This window comes from Nothoprocta perdicaria, unplaced genomic scaffold (genome assembly GCF_003342845.1).
Source record: "Nothoprocta perdicaria isolate Ctin4 unplaced genomic scaffold, notPer1 scaffold_178, whole genome shotgun sequence".
Classification (NCBI taxonomy): domain Eukaryota; kingdom Metazoa; phylum Chordata; class Aves; order Tinamiformes; family Tinamidae; genus Nothoprocta; species Nothoprocta perdicaria.
In genome coordinates this window covers 1344066-1368571 of record NW_020454960.1, presented here as the reverse complement: position 1 = coordinate 1368571, position 24506 = coordinate 1344066, and positions in this window count along the sequence as shown.

Below are 24506 nucleotides of genomic sequence, written 5' to 3'. Positions count from 1 at the left end.
TTCAAAATGCTTTCCAGAGGCTACAAGTTCCCTAGTTAAGAGCTGTGTACGCTCACAGAAAACAGTTCAGCCTTCTATTCATTCAGAAGAGATGTTACACATTTCCTTTCAGAGAAATATGTGTAATTATTAAAGTACATGTCATGTGAAAGCTGTTCCTCTGGCCCTCAATTTTCTTCCTTTCCACATAAAAATAAAATAATAAAAATAAAATTCCACATTGAATTGACTCACGTGGTTCCCACCCTTGAAATCTGAAAACAGATCCACGTTTCATGTCATGATTTGATTGCAGTTGTTAGGAAATGATCTTCACTTATCATTTAGGTTTCCTCTTATATTCATTTTGGAGATGCTGGGAAAGAGGGATTAAACCAGTAGTCCAGGAGCCAGTTAAGATAATTCTGAAAGAATCAACCAGTAAAGCAAATAGTTCATCATCCAATGCAGTTAACACTAGTCATTCTCCTCCAAGTAAACCCTGTAAATCCACAGGAGTTTTATTGTTGAGAAACTCAAGTGAAACTGCAGATCCTTTAGCAAAGGGTTATCCAGAGATGGGGCTCTTCCACCAAAATGCATTATATCAAATGAAACTTTCCCAAAATACATTTAGATCCTTCACTGGCTGACATTTGGTTTCCTGGTAGTACAAAGCACAAATATTCCTAATATAGAGGGGGGAAGGAATATTAAGAGGTGAATGGAGGACAACAGTTAAGAGCTACTACCCTGCCACAATCACTGCATTGGCTATTCCCAAGTAACCTGCACTTGGAAACCTTTCACCTAGGCAGACCCAAGAAATAAGGAGAGCAAAGGAGAGGCAAGAAAAATGGCACTTGTATTGTTTTAAGAGAGCCAGAATGAAAACCAGGTCTTCTGACTCATTTCACCCTGAATTACCTCATACGATAATCAAGGCAACTCTACCCAAGGCTCGTTTGTCTTTCTTCCATTACAGTCACTAGAAAAATCCCCCTAACCTAGAAGCTATGACTTCAAGAAATGCAAATAATTAACTATCTCATGGCCCGAACCTAAAATACATTGCCACAAAGAGCTGCAGTGAGAGGGAGAGCTGAAAGCACAAGAAAATGCCAACACTTCCTTGAGTAACTTCAGCACTTCAGTATCCCCTGGGGAATCATGTGGCTACTGGGATTTTACACATCTGTCAGCAACACTGGAGTCTCAAATGGAAACTGGGGAAGACAATGGATGCTCAGGGCTCCCCGAGGGGACTAAGGGTCACCAGCCAATGCACGGATCAAAAATGAAGCACATGGAGCAAGACTTCAACATGAAGTGAAGGCCATTTTTTATATAATGCTTAAGCTGTCACATTTTCTGTAGACCAGGATGCTGGTATTTCGTAAAAGAAGGGCCTACTCAGCCCAAAAATGTAGAAAATTTTGGAGAGCAGTTAATTGATCACATTTTTGTACTCAAAATCCAGAGCTAAAACCAGGCTGTTCTTACAGAGACCTTATTTTCATACTTTTGAAATCGCTCAAACCCACTATCTCTTTACCTTGTTTGATGGCTGAAAGGCACTGTTACAAACCGAGAGGCTAAGGGCAGGCCTGTTGCAAGCCAATGGACCATCAGAAGTGTGATTAGGTCATAGATTAAAACATTCCCTTCAGCAAACAGTAAATAAATGACAGCACGAAGGCCCGTTTGGCTCAGGAGCCGAGGGCAGCACCGCTCACCTCCATAGCATTCAAAGGCTCATTGATTATGAGGGATCAAACTCTTTGCTGGCTCACTAATATCAAAGCCTGGGGATTAATCATGGGCTGCAATCCTGAGCAAACTGTCAGAAGCCCCATCATGGATCTTGATCTATGAGGGCTATGCTTAACTCTCAGCAACCCTCAACGACAAACTCAGACTCAGATGAATATGTCCTGTATAGTTCGACTAAAGCCACTCTTAGAATCTTATCCACCCCCTAAAACTTTTTAAAGCCTTTTTGAGAATAAAGAGTACTTTTTCTATCTTGGTTTATCCCAATTTATTTGCTATGAAAGGTAGTCAATTGACTGAACGCACAATTGGACCAGGCCTGTAATTACAGACGAGGCACGGGGCTACATGAATCATCTGAAAATAGTTACTTACTATATTACATGCCATAAAACACAATAGAAAGAAGCAACCGATGATGATCATATATCAGGCTGAGCTGACTTTTCAAATCTGTATTACAGCAGTACAACAAAGGTATACGCAGGATTTCAAATGGATTATGTTTTTTAAATGGAGGCACCCCATCCGTTCATTATTTCTGTAAAATATACTTGTTTCAAAGCGAGCAAGTTGCAGCACTTGCTGAGGACATGGTGTGTAGGGACCTGCCTTTTTCACAGGCCAGAGGGGCTATGCAGAGCTCTGCCCAACTCCAACCCCTCCAACCAACAGCACTGCTGCCAGCAGAAACAGTGTATTTCAGGTCCCTCAGAAAGGGAGTATTTTAACTTCCAACAAATTTTGCATGCAAAGTTTGAGACCTATTATTTCCTTTTTTCTCCCTGCCCCCCCAAAAGGGATCACATGATATTATTATCATATGTAAAACAGCACTGCATTTTTGGCAAGCAAACAATGATCCTTTCATAGCTGAGGTCTTGCTACCTCTCCCTGGGCACCATGCTCCATTTTTTATCTGACAAACTCAAGATTTCACTCACATTGGCAACTGCCTTTGTTCAGGTTTGTTTTTGAGACTTTTTCCCCCCAGAATGAGGAATAGCTTTCTCAAAAGTATTGAGAGTTTTTGGCAAGAAATAAGGAACACAGCACAGCTAGTGCTGCCAGTGGCATGAGTTGGTAGGTTCTATGTTAACTCCTCTCACATATCGCTCTCTTCCAAAGTCAAGCAGAATTTTGACAGCTCACATCTAACATTTTTTATCCAAAAGAAAACACCTGTGTTGATGTTTTTCCCACAGAGAGAAGTCAATCTTGCTTGTAGTCCTACCTTGCTCCATGTCTGTTTTTTTAAGCTCCCATTTAAAGCCCTCCATCTTTTAATTTAAAATAAAAAAAAATCTATTTAAAGCCTCCAGTAACCATATTACCTTTAGAAATGTGTATGCGATTCTCTATTCAGGAAAATCTCTTGTATAAAGGAACAAGAGAGAACAAGCTGTTCTCAGATTCCTCTACTAAAGTCCTTTCGAGTCCCAAAACCTTATTAAGAGAGGAGAGAGGAAATAAATAAATTAAAGTAGGCGAAAATGCTCTACATCATCAGAAATCATTTGCGATCCTTCCATCACCAACTTATGGTGCACTAATTTAAACATACTCTCAGGAAGGACATAGCTTCTCCCTTCATTGAAAGCATTTCCCATTGGGAATCAGAACACTAAGAGAAGCCTAAAGCTGTGTGTTTAAAAATATTACAATACAACTTCTGGCTTTATTTAAATCTCCCACTGCTCTACATTTCAGGAGATAATGTCTTTCATACCAACTCAAGCAAACTGTGTGAAAAAAAAATAACAGAATAGGATTTTACTCAGAAAAGAACATGCTACGCATGGCTACACAGCCAACCAAGCCCAAGGAGGGCAGGAGATTCTGCATCTTTTAGTAAAAAATGAACCAAAACCTTAAACATGAAATCACAGCTGAAGTGCTGCCTATGAGTGGAATGGCACATTTTGTTAAAAGTCATTTACAATTTTGTAAAAAGCCATTTACAGCAAACATTGCAGCATATCATGTATGTGTTTCTTCTCTCTCTCACTCCTTTTTTTCTTTAAGGCAGCCAAGTTCAGTAACAAAACCAGACAAGAGGACTTACAGCCTCCTCCTCTTGTGCCCTTGCTGGCTTCCCAAGCTTCCACCCCAGTGCCCTCCCGTATTTCAATGCTGTTCTTCCAGAAAACTGAGGGGAAATTATCCCAGCTGGTGTTTCTGCACAGAGCAGAGACTGCAGCTCCTCGACAGCACATTGACTCCCATTGCATGACTCATATTAGACAAGCCCAACTTCTCAGCAAGATTCTCAAAGAGAGACTATTGACTTACTGTCCCCGTGTCTCAAACCAACAACCTGTAAATCATATGACAGAGTATATGGGGAGTTTATTTCTCAAGCCAGACAGGGAGATAAAGAATAAAGATGCCCCTAAAAAAGATTGAAACTCTGATCATTGATTTCTCAAGACAAAATTAATAGGGGCTTTTTCTCATCTTCTGCAGTTAAATCTCAGTCTTCTGTCCTGCCCAGAAGTTTTCCGCTGGCTAAAATTAAAGCATAATACCAAGTAATCCTTAAGGTGGTTCTTCTGGGAAACTTGTTAAACCCAAATCAAACTTCTCTGTGGCCATTTCATTTTGCTTCTCTGCTGTTTGTCCATCGTGAAAATTCTCAGAACCAAATGAATCTCAAGCTCACATAAGGATAGGAAAACCATACTGTGAAAAAATAGAAAGAAAAATAATGATAATGTGCATTCAGAATGCCAAACGTTAGATAGATTCTATTGCTAAGATCTGCTTTGTGAAACAGAAGTAAAATTATGCTTCGCAGATATTGCACTTCAAAATCGTGTAAAGTGCTTCTATAGTTCTTTATTCTGGAAAAAAATTAGAGCAGCTCTGAATTATGGTAGTGTAAACCTTGTTCCAGCGTTGGCTGCCTTGAGCTCCGCACCACAATTTATGGTCAGGCTATATGTTTTCCTCCTGACAGATTGATAACTTTGCCCCTGCAGAGTATCAGATCCTAATATGAATCAAAATGAAGAAAAATGCTTTCTGGTAATTAATTCTAATATCGTCCAGTTATATTCTGTATTGCTGTAGAAGTACCTGTTCTCCACACTGCTGTAAACATGTTTAGACTGAAAGAAGTGTAAGGGGGATGAAGGGAAGATGGGAAATGCAAAATTACTAGCCCCACATCTGCTGTAAAAACAGATGAGGGTCAGCAGAATGGCTCAGGGCTGGCCCAGCTCTTGCTTCCATTTGGGAGCACCATGGTGTCTACCTTCCACTCAAGAAGAAAGCAAATATAGTTGATGATAGCTTGAAAATCACATCCTAAAAGGCCATAATGACATGCTCACAGTGAAATAATCTTCTCTATGACCTGCTATTTTCCCAAACATGAGAAAAATAAATAAATATCATGAAGTCTCACAGTAGAGATCCATAAGGATTCACTATTCATTTTGGTAAACAAGTCTCTCTTGAAAATTTAGGCTTATATCAACACTATGTTGAATTGGTGGAGGAGTCAAAGGATTCTGTCTTGGATTCATGAGCATCCTCAACACTTCAAGAGACATGGAATAAAAAGAATAAATAGTCTTTCTGAGCCTAAGCCAAAATAATTATTGAACTGATAGAAGCCTCTTCAAGTTCTACAAAATAAGCTGTGTTTGATTAAATTCACTCAGCTGTTACTGAGTTACTGCAATTATTCCAACTGAAATGCATGGGAAAAGAAAATATGGTTCTTTCTCCAAAGCAATACTTAAAAATTACTAGAACCTAACAAGATTATTCTTCTGCGAGGTAACTTGCCTTAAAGCTTTTAGTCCATATGTTTTAATAAGGAATGTCATGATCACTGCTAAAAAGACTGAAAAGTTGAAAATTTTTAGCTCCATTCTGGAAAAATTAATGAAGAACTCTTATTAAAACAAACAATATTTTGTTTTAAATGCTCATTTGAAATGTTAATCCAAGAAAGATTGTTTGTTTTGGAATGTAATTTCAAGATAAAAGATATTTTAAATGCATCATTTTGGGTTTTCATGAATTACAGAAATTTTCTATTTCCTATTTTTTATAAAACTAATGTTTTAAGTACCACTTAAGTATTTAGATCTTTCCCGTTTAAATTGGAGACTGAGACAATTTTTCTGAATTTTCCAGGAAAGGTTGTGTTCTTTTGCCAAGAACACAAACATATATATATAGGTATATGAATCATGTTTCCATCTCAATACATTAGTTATTACCATCAGAGCTCTGCATGCATACTTTTTGTGGTTTAATTACTGCTAAACCTAGCTGAACTTATACTAAAAACCCATTGAATAATTAGACAAATCACTGCAGAATTTGCTGACTAAAGTGTTTCCTAAAGGGACTCCAAATTTGCACTTTGCAGCGACTAATTTGATAGGAAAGGAAGAGCTGCAGGGCAGCAGAGCTCAGAACTGCTGCTCGCATGCCTTGCACGGCTACCCACAGATATGGGAGCAGCAGCAGAAGGACCCTCAGCCTTGCTGCTGACAAGCAGGAAAATGGTTTTATAAACTGGGCAACCACTAGTCCATAAATGGCCACTGGGGCACAGCCAAGTGTAAGGAGCAGCTAAAGGAGAAGGGTGATGATTCCTGGTGTCTGCTGAGATGTTGGCTATATGCAAGTCTCACTATTGCTACTGATGACACCAAAGGAAGATGCTCAGCTACAGGGGAAAAGGCAGTAGGCTAAATGCTAAAGCTGACAGTAAAAGCATTATTTATACCCTGTTTCTTTGGCTGAATATTGTGTACTCAAGTCATTTTGCCAAAGTTTGATCTAAAAGGTCAACAGCAAGAACAGGATGTTGATGCTTCAGAGATGCTCTTCAGAGGTCTTCATCCTCTACAGATGTATGGATATTTGCAGCGTTAGTCAAAAAACCTCATTTTAACCAAGTGCTTAACAAAAGCCCTGTTTTATCACCAAGGCATAATCTACCTAACAAATCTACAAGTCATCTATATAAAAAGTCAGACGTATGTAACTACCAAATCCTGCTATCATTACATTTCCCTTCCACATTGGACAAAAAAAAGTATGCATTTCCATGGAAAGTAATTGAAGGCAGATTTGATAGTCCGTAACACTTGAAACTCCCTTCCTACACAAATCACTCAAGTTTTCTCTTTGTGTGCGTGTGATACCTTAAGTCTTTCCAGCATTATACTTTCCTCTGCATAAGAAAAAACACCTATTACACTTCAAATACTTTGGCATCATAAATATCAAATGTAAATAGAGTCAGTCTATTTTTATGGCACTACACAGTTCATTTGGTCCCAGTGATATTAACACTGGAAAAGGACCCAAGAAATAATTTTACCTATCTAGGTTAGGAGTATTCAGAGCAGTGCTCTATACGTTTTCCTGTTCGCACTTACAAACCTCTAGACATAGCACCATGCACATAAAAAAGCTGCAAAAAGAAGCAAGATCAAGGTACCTGGGTGTGGATTGGGCTTTGGTGACCCATCATGGCAAGGATCTCTTCTACCAGGATCCTCCCGACATACAAAAGGCATCTGTCTTGTGCCTTAAGTAAAAATAGTTACGGGCATTTTGGAGATTTATTTGATTTGCTGGGGCCAAATGCACAATATAAATAGCAACCACAGAGATCCCACAGATAACAAAGATTCATATTAATCATCCTCCATGCTTGACTCACTTTCCATCTCCTGATAATGGCCTATCAAGTTTATCTGAACAATTTGCAAGAGCTGGTTTGGACTGCTCTGGCAACAGCCAGCCCACTGTGGCCAGTTCTCACCCTTTTTGTCATGGATTTCGTGATATCTGGTATTTTACCTAAAGCTCCATCTCCTCATGGCAATTGATTACAATGACAAGCCAACATCCATCACTAAAAAAAAGCTTCTAGAACTCTAGCAAGCAGAATTTTTCCAAGTCTAGCAGAATGGCACTGTAAAGAGCTCACAAGACACACATAACTGCTCACAGTGACTTTTAACCTCTTCTTTTCCTCACAAATACAAAAATAAACAAAGAGAAAAATATAGACTGGCTTCCCAATAAAATTTTACATGTCTCTTTTTTGATAAGATGTAAGGAGAAAACCTTTTTGAGAGAATTAAAACTAGAACTTACAGATACAACAGGCAAAGATATTGCCTCCTTCAGATATTTCTCTCCTTGTTTCCAAAGCACATTTCCCCCAGAATACAAGTTTCATGAGACATAAATCATTCAAGAGAAGACAGTGCGACATTGTCTTGAATTTGTCTTGCCTACCTTCACTCATGAATCTTGTAGGCCCTGACATCGGAGCTAGTGGGTTGAGCTCTCTTATGGGCCTAGAGAAAAGAAAAAAGTTACTTAAGGTTAGATGCAAGGAACAGAAATACACCTTTTATACAGGCGGAGGGGTTGCTACAAGGCTACAATTTTTCACCAAAGAAAAGGTCTAGTTTTGAACTCCCATATGTTAAACTAAAGGAATGCAAACTCTTTCCATTCTGCATTATGTTTATTTACTTTCTCCAAATTTAAAATGCTACAGAAGAGACTTTTTTAAAATAAATCTGGAGAACAGATTGCTCAAATGTTTGGACTTCTCAGTTTATCGAAACACGCTGATCCAAGCTAGGACCTCTATTTTCATTCACACTCCCAACATTTTCTCGATTTGTTTGCATCATTTCCATTCAGAATAGACTGTCTGAAGCTGTTCTGATTCATCTGTTTCTTGTCACCGTAGTCTCTTTATTTCTTTAAAAAGGTTCATTTCCCAGCCTTGAGAAATGCATTCGAAAATCAGAAAAGTGCTATGAACACTTCTTATTTCAGAAGAGAAATGCAACCAATTCAACTCTCAGCTGAACTCCTCCACTGGGTCCACAGCATTGATCTCAGATTAACATTTGACCTGAAGTTTATTTTGGTTTATGTATTTATTAATTTAGGCTGGTGTGCAGAACTGTGGCTTAGCAATATTGTCCCAAAACATAAATATTGTCATAACTCTGCCCTTTGGTTCAGCACCCAGAGTTTTGCCTTATGAATTCATTTACTTCTCTTTTTTCCTTCTGTAATGCAAGCAGGATGCTAAGAACACTTTTTTTTTTTTCCCTGTTTTCCTGCCTTTTTAAAAGGAGATGATTTTGAATTTAGACTATCCATGTTTTCTAAAGATTGCATTACTCAACAGGTTCTCCAAGGGGCAGTGTGGGAATATTTTCAACAAGCTTAAATACATATTCTTTGTTGTTTTCAGGAGTTTTCTATTTATTAATTTATTTTTTCCCCCTGTTCTATCAGATCAGGACCTCACATTTTCCACTGGCTACAGCTTTCTATTAAAGTCAGTACATTAAGGCCAGCTACACATGGCAGGGCCGTATTTCCAGTGCTCTAATAAAAACCCTTAAGATGAGCTACAGCATCTTGACTACCTGGGTTTTGGCTGAATCTGTTCATCTTTGACCTCGTATTTGACCCAAGACTAGAGGAAAAATCACTCTCATTTAAAAAGCACTTAAATGATCCCTTAAAAAGGGAGCATTGTGCAGTGGTGATGGATGTCAAGCTTGGACCGGGACATGCCTGAAGACTGCCCTAACTCAGAGCACTAGCAAGGCCTCATGTTCCCCAGCCATAATGTTAAGGGTTGGAGGAGAGAGGCAGCAAATCCTGGGATTTATCACCTCAGAAAGATGATGAGTAAGAATAAGCATGCTAAACATATAGAAATATATGGTTATTCAAAAGACAAATGATCTGAGCATCTTTATAAAAGACCAAGAGAACTTGCAAGAAAAACTAAGCCTGGCAAATGCAGACAACAAAGATTATTCTTCTCGCAGCACATCATTAGGAGATGGAATTTTGCAACAGAAAACCTCAGAAGCCAAGAGCTTTCCAGATCTCTTTTCTTTCCTGTAGGAAAAAATAATAATAATAAAAAAAAAATACTGCTATTCTAAACAAGATCTTCAGGAAGGACACCACACTTGTGCAGCTATAGAGTATGGCCAACCCTGAGGACCAGAGGTGAGTGAAATCTATGGTGAGAAAAGGGCAGAGTGACAAGTTCTGGGGCTTCCCCATTCCCAGAGGCACCAGGAGGCAAAGGAGGGAGAGAGAGATGAATCCTGGATGGGATCCAGCCTGGCAATTTCAGCCTCTCTAAATTGTGCACAATAACCGCCTGCACTAAACATGACTCTAGCAAATGTTTTCTGGTCCTGACATTAATGGGCAGTAACACCCACAAGCGTTTTGAAGAAAAATACTAAACACATAAAAAAATACAAACTACATTTTTTTCCCTCAGCTGGCAGGAATGTAGACAAAAACAGGGGAAAATTTCTGTTAAGTTTGGCCACAGCTGCATGTTCTGCTATTACAGTGTCCAGGAAACATGGTCCAGGAGACTGGATGATACTAGAAACAAAGAGATAAGTGAAGTTGTTTACATAACAGAGTAACTCCTTGGACAAAAGCATTAAACTTGTAGAAGATACTCGTGTACGTGACCCTAATTTGAAGCAAGCAAGCACTTAGTGCTGCAGGGCTCCAGCCTAGCATCAACTGCAAAGAAAACGCACAAGAAGATGCTCTGAGAAGGCTCAAATGAAAGAGATCAGGTACTTAAAATATGATGGCAATGTTCAAGTCATCAATGATTTGTATAGCAAAAGGAGTACTTAACTCTTTTCTGAAGGCTGAGGTAGGGTTTGGGGCTGCTTTGGGGATTTTCTGCTCAGCCTTCTAGGACTAATCCTTTCCATTCATGTGGACAGTTCAGGATGCAACACAAGGATCATCCATCTCTTCCTCCAAGTCATTTTTATTTTCTTCTTCCCCTAACTTTTTAGGAAAAATGGCAGATTTATGACAATATGGTTTCCTAAAATTCTGTATACCTTCTCCCAGAGCTCCCCAAGCCTTTACTCCCTCATGCTGAAGTTTCCAGCCCTCTTCCTGCATAAACACATAGGCACACACAAAATGCTCTCCACCTCTGTCCCATGCTCTCCAGGCCTTTCCTCCCCATTTACATTGCCTGATGATCCAAATGAAGCCAAAGAAACTGGCAACACCTAAATTCTCCTTTCTCAGGGCAAGTATACACCACATATTTGCCACTTTTCACAAAGCTTGTAATGACATTTGAGACCACTTTGACCAAAATTGGACAACAAGCTGATAAGTAGTTTCAGGGGAAGATGGTGATGGACATACAGCTGGAGCACGGAATTAGCAATTTTCAAAAAAAGCAAAGCAAAGCCAAGCAATTCATGGCAAGACAATATAAGTCAGAGTGCTGGATCATCGCAGGTTTATAACAACACAAGTCAAAATATGCTCAGCTGTTTCCCAGAGATAAATATTTCAGAAGGAAATCTACAGGCATAGTCAGTAACGCGAGCCAACCTGGAGAGATGTTTCTTGTAATACTACGTTAATTATTATTTAATAGTGGCACGGGGAAGAAGGGCAACATATCAAAGAACACTGACGTGTATCAGCAAAGGGACTGTTGCATCTTCGCTATGGTACATGAAGATGTGATCACAAGCAAATGGAATCTGCAAATTTTCTGACCCTTTCCAGTCTCATGCTGCTCCCACATGCATCCCTCCTTCCTCCAGAGGACAAAAAGCTCTACTCTATCTCATCACATGCACAAAGAAGTAAAGTACTTGGTAATGGAAATTGATACAAGTGTTTTCCTTGTAATTAGTGTATTATATTATTCTAAGAGAGAATATTATATTATTATTTCCAAGAGAACAGCTTGGAAAGCTGCGTGTGCAGCTCAGGTAGCAAAACCCAAGAGACCATTTAAACCCTTTTATTCTGCAGTCAGTTACTCTTTTTCTTGGTCTCATTTGGGGAAAACACAGGTCATGCTGCCTGCACTTAAAGTTGTCTGAGGAGCTTTAATAACAGAGGTAAATAAATGGTAAATGTTCAAAGTCCCTCCAAAGCAGACCCTTGCTCTCAAACTGAGAATCAGTAAAAAGAAGGAACTGGCTTATTCACATTTATGAAAGACTTACATAATGATCCCAGAAACACAAAAAGCTCTAGAGAATAAAGTGGACCAGACCCCAAATCACCAAGGTCATATATATACATATACACATATATATAGTACATATATAAAAAAGAAAAAAAAAAACAAAGACAGTCTCTCTCAGTTTCAAATAAACACAGGATGGAGAAGATGGTGTTTTCTCCAGCCTTTCACAAAACAACATTTAATTTTCCAATGGAAAAGCAACAAAATCAACTAGAATTTGAATTATCTTCACACTAGCTATAGCATCTATCACAAAAAATAGCCAACTTTGTTTATTCCCCAAGCAGAGACACCTGGAGAGTGTGTCAAGGTTTCTGCCACCTTTGGCTAAAAGAAAAACAATGCTGTTTGAGTCCTGCCCTTATAAAATACATCCTTTGAGCACCTGCAGGACAGATGGTATTTCTTTTGCTAAGAAATACAGGGGGCCTGAGCCACGCGGCAAATCAGGAGAGGGTCATGTCCTTTAGAAGAGCCCATCACGTCTCAAATGATTAAAAAGCCTCCCATTTTCTTCCACTAGGGTAATTTGTTTGGTTCCATTGCCATGCAAAGAGCAGTCATTAATTATTTTTTCCTACATCCTTAAATGTTTACATATTTCATCAGGATAAACCATAATACTACAATAACATTAAGGTAACATGAAAAATGAGGGCTTTTTAAAAAAAAATTCCTTATCAGCCACTGTACCACTTCTCCATTTCAATCAAAGGGCTTAGATATGAAATATAATAAACTATGTAGGGTTTTGTTTGTTAAGACCATGCTGTTTATAATGGCATGAATAACTCCTGGACCCTGGTAGTTACAGATTATCATTATACACTGAAGATGAAAGCGACCACTTGGAAATACAAACGAAAACATAGTCTCCCTACCCAAATTGACTCCTAGCCTGCCTAGAAACTAATTGCAAGGACCAATCCTTGCTCCTTGGATTCACCTCTTGCCCTTACATAAACCTCGTGTGATTTTTTTTCCCCTCCAATGACATCAGTAGGGATGTAAAATAAATCTATCGAGCTCAAAGAAGTTAAGGGGCAATAGTGTAATTAGTAGGAGCTTTGCACAGGAGCAGAATTTGGTGTGTGGGATGGTATTTATTGAGCACCTGATCACCTCCACACTCATTTCCAGCGTATTCAGACATCTACATCAAGAACCTTAAGACCAAGAATTCCTGCAGGCCAGAACTAAACTAGCCAGGCATTTCTCATTAGGTTTTTCTCATGCAAGGTAACCTCATGCACACACTTATACCAGACTGGAACACACCAATTCGTTTCCCTTACTGCAGCACCCAAGGTGGAAAGGTCCAAATACAAGGCAGTTTGGGTTATTTTCCAATAAACCGATTGTGGGTTTTTTTTGAAGAAGGCTAAATTTGGGCCACTGCCATTTCAGAATAACCCCAAAACACCTCTGCTCTCTCAGATCCCTATAGGCTTCTGCAACACAGGGTTATGAGGGAAATATCAACAATAAGCAGCTCCTGTTATTATCTAGGAAGGAAAAAAAAAATCAATTATCTGCTCTGAGGTAACAACAGCCTCCTGGAAAGATGAGAGAGAAATAGCAGTAGAAGAGGATTAATGGAGCAGTTAGTGCCGTATTGATTAGGCCTCTGGCTTGCAAGTCCCAGTCTGGATGTGGCTGAAGAGAAGCAAAAAGTCAACCTGACCCAAGCAACAGCTGAATAGATATGGGCTGCGACAGCAGGAGCAGACCCTGCCTGAAAAACATGCACAGAGTGAGGTGATTTATGTGTTTTATGCAGTTCTGCACAATATTTATTTTATGGACTAGTTATTCAGTTGTATGGAATTTTTAACAACACTCTCCTCTCTCACTATTAACATGAACCAAAAGAAAAAGCTTTCCTTGTGGGGCAAATAGTAAGAGGGATAATTACTAAGAAACTAATTCCAAATCAAACTGATATAATGATTTTATAGCAATTTATAAATATTTATAAGTAATTTATAAATATTTCCCCAGCTGAGGGAACACTAGAGGATGTGCATTTTGCCTTCAAAGAAAGCTTCAGCCTCTACTTTTGCAGAATGTGAAGAAAATCCATCCTCTAATCCACCAGTTTCTTCCTTGGTTCCCAAAACTGAGGAAAATGAAGATGATTTCCCACTTTCCAGTAGAGCAGGAAGCCATGGAGTGAGAAAACTGAATTGTAGTAATCAACTTTCTTCAAAATAATGCAGACATCCTCAAGGAGACAGGGCATGTAAGCAGCACAACATGGGTCTAAAAAAGAGGAAGCAACTTCTCATTCATAGAAGAGAAAAAAAGACAACTCAGAAGTGGCACTTAATTATTTTTTCCTCCCCCTTTTCCTCCCTCCCATCCACAGTCCTTTTGCAACTTGCTTTATTGCACTGCCTCCATACTCAAGGTTATATCCTTGAAAGTTTCCAAGCTTTAAAGAGATGCATTGTTGAAGGCAACTAATCATTTAACAGGGGACTATGCTATTAAAAAAAAAAAGTAACCTTTAAGTAACCTCCTGCCTAAAAGTAAGGGCTTCTAACACCACTAGTCATTTGAGAATAACTTTATTTTTCAAATATAATGCTGATATCAGTGGTTGAAGAGACAGTGCTACAGTCATTTACCCTGGATTAAAGAGCAGGCTGCTATCAGAAGGGACAGTAAAATCCTCCCTCCTGAACCCAGCTGCTTGTATTCATTTGGCCACAACATTTGCAGTCAAAAAAAAGAGTCCAAAATGAGTTTGTGGTCAGCTCAGCACTTAGCATCACATCAGGGTCACAAAAACTGGATAAAGAAGGTAGCAAAGGGAACACGGAACACGTGAGGGACTCCCTCTTCCATTGCCTATCTAAATTAAGGATGCAACAGCCTCATCACCACTTAGGGTGTCCACACAAACTTGTAAGGAGTGATTTATGTATCCCTGAGAGAGAATGGAGAGAAACAGAGCAGCAACATGCAATTAATCTTCATGCACATCTTTATGGAGCCTTAAGTCATTTTCCAATGTTTTCTACCTATCTCCTCACTAGACATCGTCAGTGTACTTGTTTGTGCAGCTCACCCATCACCTCTTTGGCAAATGCAACTAACCAGGTCATTTTTATTTTGCTTCTCATATTTAGTTCTGCTGGGTGAATGAGCTGAGAACAAGGAGTGATTTTTAACATCCAATTTCATATTGACAAAAGGAAATACCTTCATCCTTGCCATCATCCCAAGGAAGCAATGCAGTTCTGTAGCACACACTAGATTCCCAAGTTTCCTGAGCCTGCTTCACCTTGCTCTATCAGCCTATTGACACAATTTCAACATGTTCACTCTCCATGTTCGTTAAATTTGACAAAACATACTGATACAGCCTTTTTGAGCAAGTTGCACATGGGAGAATTCAAAAAAAAAAAAAAAAAAATCAGAAAGAGGCAGAATACAGTCACTTTGAAAATAAACCCCAAATCCAAATTCCAAATAAAGTTGTCAAAAAAATTACCCTTAACTTGTCCTCAATTCCACATTTACACAACACACTTAGAATTAAAAACCTCAGCAGAGTAGTAATGTTAAATAAGGGAAGAACAGCACTGAGCAGCTCAGGCCAGGGATGCATTTAGGGATATACTCAACCTCAGCACATAAGCAGCTATTCTGCAAGGGGTAAGATACCAACCACGTGAAATTAGTTTGGATTAATCTGTTAAATTAACAATAGACTAATTATTTAGCCCTCAGCCACTGCCTGCTTGCAGTGGGGACCCTAGACAGGCCAAAATAGATAATTTAGGAGGCTCTAGAAGCAGAGACTCCTTTGTGCTCCACAGAAGGGCCCAGCGACCAAGGCCCAAGCCCATCCTCATGCCGTGTGTTGTTTTATTTAAGCAGAGTGATGCCCCAGCCCTTCATAAATAACTGATGCCCTGTGTCCTCCAGTCCGTCTGTTCCTGCAGGGCTGCGGGTGGGGAACATATTCACTGATTCATAGGCCTTTTAGGGATTTTTTTCCCCTTTTTTTTCCCTGGATATTTATCTGCTGCCCTCCCATACATACCAGATATGTAAAAGGGAGCACAGGCCTCAAGCTGAGGATGATTAAATCCTCCAGCACTGCAGCAAAAGCGACTCACATTGCACCTGCAGCCAGGGAGAGGCCCCACCGCTCCAATAGGATTTGTGGTTCATCTCTTGGACATCCCCACATATCTCCAGGGTCCTGCTAAGGCAAAGCAGGGAGGTGCTCAGCAGGTCATAGGGGCCTGCAGAGGGAGGTAAGAGCAGTTTCTTCCAGCAAAACCCTCTTGACTCTTCTCCTCAAACAAAAGAGGAGAGATGGAGCTGGAGGGAAGCAAGCACTGGATAGAGGAGAGCACCAATTGTTGGGAATTTCACCTCTGGAAAGCTAGCATAGCTATCAAAGAGAATTGTACCTAGTCCCAGCTTCACCCTGGAGTCTTGCAAGTCAAAGAGGTTTCATCTTCAGCTGGTGCCAAGTCTGCATCACCCAGCTCGAGATATTGTACATTGAACTTCCTTAATGCCTCCAAAGTGATGGCAATTACCAACAGCTTTCAGAGAGCACCAAGGCACTATTATGGAGTCAAGAGGTGCATGCCAATGGAGATGGGCACCTAACCAGGGGTTTTCTTCCTCCTCCCACCTGCAATCTCCAAGCACTGGAAGTGTGAAATGGTTAAAAACATAATTTCTTATTTTAAATGGTTAAAAACATGCTTTCTTTCTTATTAGCATGTCCCAAACCTGGCTGCACCGGATCAAACCCAAATATGGGAAAACAAAGACTTATTTAGTATTTGGGGCAGTAACCTGATAATTACCATCCCTTTATTTCCTCTACAAGCCTCTGCAGTCCTGTTCAAAGTAGTAACCTGCCTTTATGACATCTTTTCAGACCGTTAGACAAATTCTACAGTAGCAGTTGTACAGACTCACCTAAGGCTTTTGGTCCAAGCTATGTTACAGACTGGTTTGGACCAATTAAATATATCATGGTTACAGCCTGAGTTGTTAGAAAGTGTTTTAAGTGGCTGAACTATCAGACTCTTGGCTTCCCAATCCCCAGGCCCAACCAGAAATTCTAGCCTGGAGTCAAGGACAGAATCAGCAGACCTGGCAACATTTATCTGAGCTTCCCTTTTGCTTGGATCTTACACGATGCCTAAGAAAAGCTCTGAAGGCTTTCACCATTCAAGACAGGTTCCACTTAAAATATTTCCATTTCTCCAGTCCTTTTATTCTAGAAAACCTCTATTAGTGCTCAGTGCACTTGCATCTATGCTAGACTCTTACTAGTGTATGCATAATGACTAAACATAGAGCAACCTGCACAGTGGATGCTTTCTTCCTGCTCCCCTTCCAAAGCAGCTAATCTCCAAGGACCAAAATAATCACTAAAGAACTAATTTTTAAATCACAGACTTCATAAACTTTCTTAAAATTAAGCACAAGCAGTTGCCTCAGCGGGAACCTTTTTTCCTCTTCTCTTCTTTAGAGAGCTTCTTGAGATCACAGGATAGTACCATCCACAGCAAAAAGAACCATGCAAAATAAGGCTACACTCCTCTTATTTGCAGCTAAGGCCTGATTAAAGGCCTAACAACTATCAGAAAGTATTTTAAAATGAACTGGGTCAGTATTAAAGAAATCTGATGGTGACGGATTTTTTTTTTTTTCTTTTTTGCATATATGTTTGGATTTTTTTTTTTCATTTCAAGCAAGGTTTAACCAATGTGAGAACTGAAAGTCAAATAAGAAAGGAAATCATATGTATTTTTTAATTCTATTCCTTCAAAAACCCTTTACTTTTCTGTGTGTATAATTAGAGGAAAACTTAAAGGCAACAGAACAGTGAAACAAACTGAAAGGCAGAATTCAAAATCAACTGCATAATTTCTCATTCAAAAGCATCAGAAAAGTGAAAAATAACAGGAAAAAGCCCTTACCAAGAGATGAAAATACTGTAACACAGGATATATTCATAAATCAGTAGGTTACAGTAGCATATTCTAGCTGTAGGGTAGAATAGGCTGTTTACATTAAAAAGATGTAGATTTAAAATGCAATAAAAAACAACAAAAAAATCAATAATGATACATTTTAATTCAAACAGTCATCACAGCAGTGCCATAGCAATCAGTCATATTTACCCAGGCCCTGTATATAATAATCCCCCTGATCCCTATATAATTGCCAGCTTCGCCTCTTGAATTATCAACAGCTCTCATGGCTTATTGCTTCATACTTTCTTAATAAGCTCCTGCAATCAATAATCTTGCCACTGAGCAAGCAGCAACCAGGCAGCCAAACACAGGATGTAAATGTTTCGGGAGCGATCATTACGGGGATATGAATGACAAGGTGACTGTGCTAATGGGATAGGCATGGAGCAAAGAGGCAATTTGGAAAAAAAACCTGCTTACTGGCATGGGTAGGTGGTTTGCCATGGTAAAATGATGTTTCTGCAGAGGGGAAGGTTTTACCCTTGAAAATGAAATCTCAAATCCTCACGAGAGGCAATTTGGCTGAGATGGGAATTACCACCACCAGTTTTTAGTCTCATCACTAGCACAACACACCTAGCAGGCTTGCAAACTGTTTTGTTTGAAAACGCAGCTGCTTACTGCTTCATGTAAACTCTGCAACGAAGGATCACAGAGATGTAGATTTAAATGAGTCTTAGCATCAATTTGATGACAAGAGTTTAAACATGGCTCCTTACAAGGCCACCCCACTCTTCTCTATAGTTACTCACTCACTAAAATTCCTAAGACCTCCACCTATGCCCAAAAATTATTTCAATGTAGAGAGAAAGAAAAAAAAAAAAGGCAAAACTTGCCTAATTTTCCACAAATTGGAGACAATTCCACCATCTGTTCAACAACCACAATATTAGATAGACCTACAAACGAGTACAACTCCTACCTGACCAACAAAATGAAGGTGACAGGTTTCCCAAATGTCCTGCTGAAATAAAAGGTTGTTTTCCTTTATTCTCGACAAGGGCAGCGGTGTGTGGGGCTCTTTGCAGAAATCCATCTGCCTGTTTAGGCAAATTGGATGAGATCCACAAAGAAATACTCAGGACTCTTGGAAAGGTGCTGGCTTATTTCAATGTCTAAGGGGCTTTTTGGTTTGGTTGGTTGGCTACCCAGTCTGGACAGCCCTTAGGAGAGCCTTATGAGAGCCTGTGACTCATGGTGAGTCATGGGGGCAAAAAACTTCTGTTTAGATACAACATTCAAAGTAATACAAAGACTTCCATAAGCTTTGTTCTTGTCACACCAAACTTCAATCAGTTGTTCTTTAGAGATTAAAATGCAAAGCACAGTGGAAAAACTCACAAGAAAGTCCTGTAGTAAAGGCAGAGTTTGATCAATGGGGACGCATGACAAAAACTACTTTGGAAAGACCTATTAAAAGGGAAACATCCCACTTTTATTATTTTAACTACCAGTTAACATTTGTCTTTGTTGCTGGGTGTTTTATTTAAGCATTTTATATTGATCAATTTGTGTTATGTGTTATTGATTTTTTGTGTCCTGGCTTCCAAGATATTTGAAATAGAGCAATAAGAGCTGCTCATTTCGCAGTGAAAAATAAACTATATGCCAGGAGAAAATGCAAGACCAAAGCAACTTCTGCAGTGGTTTGATCTTCCATAAACCCACCAGTACCAAGACCCCACATGATAAGTTATTTCCTGTCAGTTCCATCTGTAGAGAATTCAAGCTTCAGTGCCTCTCTTAGTTCTTGTTTTTCTGAGGTTTCATTCAGGAAGACCAACTACTGTTTACTGGGTTTTGACTTGGGTTTCTTCAAGCAGCAAATGACTGGCAGGCACCGGTTGTGAGGAACGTGCTGAAATTGAAATATCAGAAGTCCTGCAAACTACCCAGCCTTCTAATTAGCTACATAAATTTTCCGCTGGCATTTCTACAGGCACATCACCACAATACTCAATAAAGAGAGCTTTAGGCGAGATTTCTGGTGAGCCGTAAGAGGAGATGATGATGATGATAGGAAGCTGATGATTAAGCAGCACACTCCTCAGGGACTGCTTCTGCCACTTTTAATTACCTTGTGTGTCTGTCTTAGGGCTTTGTGCTCCTACTCATCACAGGAGCACAGTACAAACACTACCTCAGCAGTGACAGCAAGGACTCTAGCACCTTACCTGCTGCATCTGATACTCCTCTGGTTTCAGGGAGAAGATATCTTGTGTTAGAGGTAATATGGCCATCTTTTCCCATTCATTTGATTCTGCTGCTGGGAAATTTAGGCTAGAGGAGGGAAAAAAAAGTTAAAGCCATTTTTAGGGATTGAAGTGTTAGTGTAAGAGAGGGAACAGGAGGATAGGGCCAGTAAATAGACCTCCTTAGCAATATAAATTCTTGGCTCTGAACTCAAAGGCTGTCCACACACAGCTACAGGCCCAATGCAATTGAGATGTGATGCACCTCCCATCATCTCCTGCCTTCTCCTTCTGACATTTGTGCTTTTTAGGGCCAACTGCACTGAGAAGCCTTATCCTTTTGGAAAATAGTAGCTTGAATACCCACCACCAAGCACTATTGGCTTTTCAGTTGCATTTTACCAGCCAAGCAGCTGCTACTAAATCACTATGGCCCTTCTATTCATTACTGATGAATGATCTCAGCAAACCTTCCCATAGACCCCACCTGCTTTGGCTTTTCCCTTTCCAGGAAAAGAAAAAAAAAAAAAAAAAAAAAAAAAAAAGAGAGAGGATCCTGCAACTTCCCAGCCAGGACTTGAAGTTTGCCTCTCAGCTCCAGGTAGCAGCTACTGAGAATCCCAGCGGGGAAGAGGAAAGTTGAGGCTCTGTTCTGGAGATGCTCAGCACTTGATCCAAATGTTTCAGAGGTCACCAGGGCTCCTCCCACTTTCTTTGGTAGTCTTTGAATATTTCCCAACCCCCTGTGTTAATGGGAAGTCTTCTACTGAGACCACAACTTCCCATACCATGGGTCAACAGGAAGTCTTCTACTGAGGCCACAGCAGAATTAATGACAAGGAGATGGTCAGAAATAAATCTCAACATGTTCACCAATGGAAGTTTTCTTTTACAGGCACAATACCACCTCTTGAACTCAAAACTGGGTCTTTTAGACCACTGCTACAAACCACCTAAACAATTTGGCTATAAGATCTCCCATAAGGGTGATGAAAGCCCCATATAGCTGCAATGTCCACTGGAACTTTACATGCACTCTGGCACTAAGCAACTATCTCCACCCAACTCCAGTTGGCACTCAATAAGCTCCAGCAGGAAATTTACATAAATTTGAATAGTAAAATGGGTAATAAGCAATAAAAACCCTACCCAGTTAGCAATCCATAGCCACATTCATTAATATGAAAGAAATTAATTGCTAACCTTGGAATGACCTCAGCTATTTTGCAAAGAAACTGACAACTTCATCGCTCTGATTTATTAAAAAAGAGCGATTGCTTATTGTAAACAAATTTCAATGCACCTACCCCCAAAGCTCTTTAATTTCAAAAAGGATATTGTGTCTTTTGGTGCGTCTGCTGGACAACCTTCAGCTCTGCATTAGCTAATTAATTCAAAGGAGAGAGAATTTTCACAAAATCATCAGTATAACTAATATTATTTATAACCACCATAAATAATACAGGGGAGAAAACTCTGAGGGTTCCTAGGGATGCGTGGTCTAACTTTAACCCTATTTTCAACCTTAAGGATGAGGAAAGCACTGAGATTTCGTGACAAGGAAGGTGTAACTAAGTGCTTATGAAAGCGTTAATTTAATTTAGGGGGTGAGACACTGGGTTGCAAAGAGATAGGAGAAGGGTTGAGAGATGTGAAGGGAGGAAGTGGCATAGGTAAATATAACCACTGCAGGAGCAGCTCTCATTGACTTACAGAAAGGCATTTTCTGCAGCCTATGGTGACCACTCTTCCCACTACGGGAGCTCTGCTGATAAGCTTGAAAAGCTGATGTTGGCAGGTCTCTTCTGAAGGCGTGCCATGGGGCTTTGCAGAAAAGGAAGCAAAACCACGATGGAAAGGTCAAGCAGCAAAGAGAGCAGCCCTGGGCTGAAAGCTGCCCCCTGCTCGTGCAGGGATATTACCTCTCTGCATTGTTGCAGCAGCCTAAAGAGCAGACAATGCAATTGCTGAGCACGTTGGAACATGATAGTAAAAAGCACAATGCAGGAATTCGGTGAAAAGCAGGCCTGATGCTAAGCAGAAGGCAAGCTTTCAAACCCATGGAAGCTTCAAATAATTACCTTTAACCTCCCAAATACGCACACCCTCGCTTGCATTGCTGAACTACACATCTGAATGCTATCTTATGAAGCACAGTAAATCTCAGTGAATGGATGTGCCTGCGTTTTATAGGGAGCAGCAGACAGAAAGGATTAGAAAACATCTTTCCTCTTTGGAAAGGTTGAGGTATGGTCGTATTTTGTATTTTATGATGACAAAAAAGGGGTCTTACCAATTCATAGCAAGACTTGCACACTGAGGAATGCTCACAATGTTTCACCTTCTTTAAACCTGAAAATCCCTGCAGTCAGGTCAGATGGAATTACACACACTGTTCTTCAAGGCTTTCTGAACTCCTGATTCTTGAGTGCCTTAACTTGGGTTCCCCTTCTACATTGCATATGGAACAAATGCCAACAAAAACACACATAGAGCATAACAGAAGAAATAGCCCTTGAAGTTTCAACTAAATATAAGGTAGTCTTTCCATTCTCAATCATTTCTATTAAACTAAAGAAAAAAGAAAATAGAGTTCCCTCATAGTCAAAAAAATCTTTGCTCAGCTCCTATATGGCCGCAATGGAAGGTGATTTAGAGTTTGCATATGCGAAAAATCCCCTTTCTTGGCATCCTCTCACAAACACATGCCACTCATCCAAGGAACAGGATGTTATTAACCAGCACAAATGGACTAACCCACCTAATTTGCATAGAGGCTTAAACTTCAAAGCTCTTATATACATGGACACCCAATTCCCTTTAAATTAATGGGATTTCGTCATCCATTTCCCTTAAGCGGGCTTGAAAGCACATCTGAAAATTCAGAATCATCCGCATGTTTGTGTATTCTGCTTTAAGCAGATAATCAGATTTCACCTTCAGCATTACAGGGAATCCTCTATATTGTTTCACATCTCAAGGAAATTTGCGTGAAACAGAAGTTTAATGCTTTCTGTATAAATGATACCTGCTTAAAATATTTAAATGCTTAAATATATTACAAGTTAACTCTGCTTATAGTGTTTAAATACTTAAATAACTTAATGCTGGTTAAGTAAATTACCTAAAATGTGCCACATTAAAGCTTATTCCTATGACTCAGCGCGAGAGCTTCTACAACAGGGTCAGTAGAAGGACCTTCTCCATGTAAATCATGCTTGAAAACAAATACACGTACCAAGTAACACCTCAAAAACAACTCCAAAATTTCCCTCAGAACCACACGTGCCAATTATTGCCTATCAGTTACCACGTTTGCAGATGCATCTGCAGGGATCTGCCCGGGAAGAGGTTCTAAGAACATGAGAGATCAAAATAACTGTCATCAAATTGCAGCAGTGCTGACAGTTCCTCTTGTCTTTCGACGCACGATTTTAAATAACAGTTAAAAATGGCTTTGGTGGGCTGTCAGTGGGAAATGCTGTGCTTTACCAACTCGTCTCAGAGGCCTCAAGGCAGCTGTGATAGAAGCTGGTTTATAAGACAGGCAGCGTGGGCTTCCAAACACTCCCCACATCTCTTTCTTGGGATTATTTTAAAAAGCATCTTTTCTTCATGTTTTTATTCATCTCTTTTCTCAAACTTGCCTAATTTTACTGCAGACTGACCAGGACGATGAATGTATCAGGGCACAGTCAGGTCCTTTATTCACATCCTATCTTTTCCAATCCTATTGAAGAAACAGGGTTGGGATCTGCTCCATTCCACACCATCGCATCACCAACAGATACGTCTTTGCCATGTCAAATGCTGGGTCACTCCTCTTATTCTTCCTCAAATCCTGCAAATCTATGCAGATTAAACTCAAAACTAAGAGTACTTAATAGCAAAAAAAGCCAAGAGGCCTGGCAGAGCAAACATTTCCAAGCCACTCTCATTGCCTAAATTTTCACAGCACTGACCTGCCCATCTACCAGGCCAGAGGCTGCTTCCCTAGGCATCCAAATATAGACAGATTTTTAAAGTCTGGCCTACAACACCAGATTAGCTTAATGTGCAGCATGACTATCATAGAATCACAGAATGCTTAAGGTTGGAAGGGACCTCAGAGGTCATCTAGTCCCCCCCCCCCACTCACGCAGGGTCACCCAGAGCACGTGGCACAGGACTGCATCCAAGTGGGTTTTAAAGATCTCCAAAGAAGGAGACTCCACAACCTCCCCGGGCAGCCTATTCTAGGGCTCTGTCACTCTCACTGTCAAGAAATGTTTCCTTAAGTTCCTGTGGAACTTTTGGTGCCTCAGCTTGTGGCCGTTTCCTCTAGTCCTATCTCTGTCCACCACCGAAAAGAGGCCGCCCCCTCCTCCTCACTGCCTCCCTTGAGGTATTTATACACACTATCACACCAGAGATGACAAATACAAGGTAACTAAAGTTGTCAGATACTGGCAACTGGTGTAAACCACA